Source organism: Lithobates pipiens, unplaced genomic scaffold (genome assembly GCF_037356315.1).
Source record: "Lithobates pipiens isolate NorthernLeopardFrog02 unplaced genomic scaffold, aLitPip1_a1.2 Scaffold_22, whole genome shotgun sequence".
NCBI classification, from domain to species: domain Eukaryota; kingdom Metazoa; phylum Chordata; class Amphibia; order Anura; family Ranidae; genus Lithobates; species Lithobates pipiens.
This window is the reverse complement of record NW_027507784.1, coordinates 193,763,117-193,769,116: the sequence shown is the minus strand read 5'-3', so window position 1 is coordinate 193,769,116 and position 6,000 is coordinate 193,763,117.

Here is a 6,000-nt window from a genome sequence, read left to right as displayed (position 1 = left end):
CGTCGGACTTTTGGGAGGAAAAAATCCACCGGAGCCCACACACAGACGGATTGTCCGGCGGACTCTTTTGTGCCGGACTAAGTCCACCGGATAATCCAATCGTGTGTACACGGCATTAGAGTTTATTTATGTGATTGTATTATTCAATCTTGCACATTCACTTATAATGCAATCCGCTAGGGTCATCCATGATATTGCACTTTATGATTTAATGCTTTATTAATCACTTAACCGCCCATTGCCGATTAACGGCTTCAGGGCGGTTGTTTAACTTTGAGAGGCCGTTAACCTCATAGAATTCTGCTCTCGCGCGCCCCCCATGGGGCGCGCACATGAGAGCATCCGTGACCGCCGGGTCCAGTGTACCTGGCGCATCACGGATCATGGTAAACGGCCGCTCGTCGCGGCTGATTACCATGTGATCGCTCCGTCAAATGACCGATCGGTACAGCGGAGGGGGAAGAGATCGGTGTCAGCATCTGCAGTGCCCACATCGCTGCTCACCGAAATTTAACCCCTCAATTCCCTGCCATTACCCTGCAACACTCTGCAATACCCTGCAACACCCGCCAATATCCTGCAACACCCGCCAATACCCTGCAACGCTCTGCAACACCCGCCAATATCCTGCAACACTCTGCAATGCTCTGCAACACCCGCCAATACCCTGCAACACTCTGCAATGCTCTGCAACACCCTCCAATACCCTGCAACGCAATACTCTGCAACGCCATACTCTGAGATACCCAGCCATAGTCGGTGATACCCTGCAATACCCAGCCATAGACATCCCACCCCCCCCCCCCCGCCACCCCCCGGTGCTTCTACCGACTCGCCAATACGATCAAAGCCAGAATCTTATTTTTTTTCAGACTTCCCAGCTTAGAGGTGAGATGCGGGGTCTTATTGACCCCATATCTCACTGCAAAGAGGACCTGTCATGCCATATTCCTATTACAAGGGATGTATACATTCCTTTTAATAGGAATAAAAGTGATCAAAAAATGTATTTTTGGGGAAAAAAATGTCAAACTAAAATAAATAAATAAAATGAACAATACATTTTTTTTTTTTTAAAGCGCCCCTGTCCCCATGTGCTCGCATGCAGAAGCGAACACATACGCAAGTCCCGCCCACATATGAAAACAGTGTTCAAACCACACATGTGAGGTATCGCCGCGAACATTAGAGCGAGAGCAATAATTCTAGCCCTAGACCTCCTCTGTAACTCAAAACATATAACCAGTAAAAAAAAATGAAATCGTCGCCTATGGGGATTTTTAAGTAGCGACGTTTGGCGCCATTCCACGAGCGTGTGCAGTTTTGAAGAGTGACATGTTAGGTATCCATTTACTCAGTGTAACTTCATCTTTCACATTATGCAAAAATTGGGCTAACTTTACTGTGTTTTTTTTTTTTTTTTTTTTTTTAAGCACAAAACTGTTTTTTTTTCCCAAAAAAAAAAGCATTCGAAAAATTGCTGTGCAAATACCGTGCTAGATAAAAAGTTGCAACGACCACCATTGTATTCTCCAGGGTGTTTGCTAAAAAAACATATATAATGTTTTGGGATTCTATGTAATTTTCTAGCAAATAAATGATGATTTTTACATGTAGGAGAGAAATGTCAGAATTGTCCTGGGTGCTCCAGAACGCCTGATGGCGCTCCCTGCACTTTGGGCCTCTGTATGTGGCCACACTGTGTAAAAGTCTCACACATGTGGTATCGCCATACTCGGGAGTAATAACAGAATGTGTTTTGGGGTGTAATTTGTGGTATGCATATGCTGTGTGTGAGAAATAAACTGATATGACAATTTTGTTAAAAAAAAAAAGTAAAAAAAATCTTGATTTTGCAAAGAATTGTGGGAAAAAATTACAACTTCAAAAAACTCATCATGCCTCTTACTAAATACCTTGGAATGTCTTCTTTCCAAAAAGGGGTAATTTGGGGGGTATTAGTACTTTTCTGGCATGTTAGGGTCTCAAGAATTGAAATAGGCCGTCAGTTATTCAGGTGTGATAAATTTTCAGATATTGGCACCATAGCTTGTGGACTCTATAACTTTCACAAAGACCAAATAATATCCACCAATTTGTACTTATTTTTACCAAAGATATGTAGTAGTATAAATTTTGGCCAAAATTTATGAAGAAAAAATACTAATCTGCTAAATTTTATAACAGAAACAAAGAAAAATTCATTTTTTTACAGAATTTTCTGTATTTTTTCTTTTATAGCACAAAAAATAAATAACTGAGCGGTGATTAAATACCACCAAAAGAAATCTCCATTTGTGTGGGAAAAAAAGGACAAAAATTTCATATAGGTCCAGTGTTGCATGACTGAGTAATTGTCATTCAAAATGTGAGAGCACCGAAAGCTGAAAATTGGTCTGGTTATTAAGGGTGTTTAAGTGCCCAGTGGTCAAGTGGTTAATTAATAGGGTGCGTGGTTCATCACAAACTTTTCTTCAATTTTATTTTTTTAACCTCACAACGAGCAGGCCCTAACAATAAAATAACAATACAATATTATATTATATATTTGCACAGGTATGGGAATAACATTCCGTTTTTCCCCTATTTTAACACTTTAAAACAAATCCTCATTCCCCTCTGTAGTTGTAGACTTTGTGTATAAATTAATATTTGAAATTTAAAAAGCGACACTGAAATTAAGAATTTTCCCTCCTTTTGCTGCAGAATCTTGGCAGTCTGCCAGTCTTCTAATGGAAACAACTTTCAGATTCTGTAAGCTGCAACCAACTAAAACCAACCTCCAACCATTCACACCTCAATGTAGTTCAGTAGTGGTTGTTCACATATGAACTCTTAGGCGCTGATGTTACAAAAGCTACATTATCTATTTTTGGGGCAGAATTGGGAGTATTTGTCCCCAGAGACATAAATGGGAATGCCTGAAATTGTGCAAATCGAGCATTTTCATGTGTTTTCTGAGTATATTTTAGGCTCCAAGGATGGGTCGCCCTCCCCTAGTGGTTCCCATTGCCCAATATAAAAACGTCTGTAGCTTGAATACACTAATAAGGAAAAAGACCACTTTAGTATCACATCCATTATTGCATAAATCAGCTAAAAAGACAGTAAAGCAAGTCAGGCTTTACTGGTACAGATGAGACCATGCTTGTATTACAATTAAAACATAGCTTTATTTGATAAACCAACACTTTTAAAATCCAAACTGGATCAACATGGTCCTGAAAATAGCATTATGGGCAACTTTACAATGTATGCTCCTCATTCCTAACAGAAATGACTGATAGCTATCATTCACAATCTAGGTCTATATATTTTACATATTATATAATCAATGACATTCAGCCTTGTGGATCCTCTTAAGTCAGCACGTTTCTCAACTAGCTTCTTCGGGACAAACTGAGGACCCAGCAAGGAGGTGCAACATTTACTAAATACAGAGAAAAACTTTATTAAAATATGTTATTAGTCAAGTTGTTAAATTTTACATATTTGATATATAGTGTGAATCAAATACTCATTCATAACAGGATTGCACAACAATACATGCAAGATGTTTGCACCTATAAACTGCAGCAACCAGACAGACACTGTGACAAAAGGATGGACCAAAGGACTGGTGGCATTCAAAAGCACTTCAATGCAATGGAAAAATATTGCTTAGATATAAATAATTATAGATACTGTTACCAAAGCCTTATACTATAGAACCCCTGTCTATGTAACACCCAACAAAGTCTATATAGAAAAACTCACATACTATTTGCTAGAAGTCACACTCAATACGTTACCGTGTGAATAGGCGTCGTCATGTTAAAGGGGTAGAGGAACAGTCAACTGCAAAAGGTACTTTTAAAGGTGGACCCTGCTCCTGTTGCACCTGTGTACAGGAAGGTACATCTTTTAGGCTTCTGAATTGGATGATGCATGAAGAAAAACACCTTGTAGGTTGTCAAACCAAGAGAGTGGTATACATCCTGTTCTGCCAATATGGGGCCTTCTATGTGCTGAAAAGGCCTGTTTGGTAAAGCATTTACTACATAAGAAAGGGATTTCCAAACACACCAATTGGCAGACATGCAGGGCTGCATCACAACTACAATACATCTGTATTTAGAATTGTACCACTAAATACAATATATTAAAGTGTTTGTTATCCCAGCATTTCATATTCCTGATATGTGCCTGCTGTACCATGTACTTTTTTGAAAAAGTATCATGTTCTTTCTGTATTGCTTTCTCTGTGTGAAATCCCTTGTGCTCTTGCCAGTCCCTCTACTTTCCTATTAAAAACTGACCACACTAAGCAGGAGAGAACATTGTGGTCAGTTCTCTAGCTCTGCCTGGAACTCAGTCTGTTATCATCCAATGATCAGACTTGTCCTAGCCAAGCCCCCTCTGCATAGCCTCTCACTTGAAAGCTTAGTGTGCTACTGCCTCTCCTCCCTACAACTCTTAAGCCGCGTACACACGGGCTGTCACGTACCTGGTGGACGAGCCTGGAATGCAGGGAGCGGCCCCTCGTAGCCCCTGGCTCAAGAACCCCTGGAGGTGGTAACAGAGATTCGAAAGTTCAGGGGGCACAAGTGCCTGGCAAGTGAAGGCAGGTCCGGATAACAACAGCAACACGGACAGCAGTCAGCAGGAGACAGCAGGCACAGACAGGTGGACTGGCAAGACAACGGTCGTCAGAGGAGACAGCGGACACTGGCAGATCAAGGCAGGAACAGCAGGCACAAGCAGATCCGGACGGATCAGTAGACAGCAGCAGAATCGGGTACAGGCAGGGTCAGCAGCAGGCGGGCAATACAGTACAAGGGTAGAGGCAGAGACGTGGTCAGACAGGCAGGTAGTCGGTGGCAGGCAGCAAACAAACGTGGTCAAGAACAAGCCGGGTCACAGGAATCAAGGTAACAGGTAACTGGTAAACAGAATCTCCGAACACGCTGTAGACTGGACAGCAAGAGGGGAGTGGAACCCGAGTCCTTAAGAAGCCTTTAGGGCGCCAAAGCGGTTGCACGACGGGTCTGCGTGCCCCCGCGGGTGGCCGTGCGCCCGTTCGTGACCCCGCGCACCCGCGTGCGCTCGTTCGCCACGTCGCGCACCCGCGTGCGCCCGATCGTACCGGCACGCACCCGCGTGCGTCCGTTCGCGTTAACACGCGCTAGAGGGAAACGACGGGTTCTCAACATTGGACCTCTGTGGGCAGATCTCCCATGAACGATCGGGACGCCAGGACGGTCGTGACACGGGCGGACTGTATGGCCTACTTAGTCCGTCATACAATCCGACGGACAGTCCGTCATACTTTCGAATGAACAGACTTGACCACACACACCACTTTTTGAGCGGACTAATACGGCGTACTAAGTCCGCCATACTATCCGCCCTACTTTTGAAATGAACGGACTCGCCCACACACGCGGAGGAAAGTCCGCTCATTTCGAGCGCGTCTCCAGGTAGGCGGGGCCAGCGAAGGAGACGTCGCTGACCCCGCCGCCTGGTATGGACTTAAAGGGGAACCCCAACGCCGAAAAAAATCGGCGTGGGGGTCCCCCCCAAGTCCACAACAGACCCTTGTCCGAGCACGCTACCCGGCCGGCCAGGAAAGGAGGGCGAGCGAGCGCCCCCCCTCCTAAACCGTACCAGGCCGCGTGCCCTCAACATGGGGGGGTTGAAGAAGAAGAACGGAAGGCGGCGGCGGCGACAGAAGACCGGGCCACCGCCTGTAAAAGAGCTATAAGAAGGCGCGGTGGCCCGGCAGAAGAACCGAAGAGGGGGACAAGACCCCCGAAGTCGGGAGAAGAGGCCGGCGGCGAGGAAGAAAGCCGGACTCCTCCGCTAGCAAAAGAGCTACAAGAAGATAGCGGAGGGGTCCGGCGAGAAGACCCCCGAAGACGGAAGACCCCCGGAGCTGTGCAATAAAGTATTTTATCTTGTGTGTTGTGTTTTTTTTTGTACTTTTATTTTACAGGTGAATGGGTAGGGGTACATTGTACC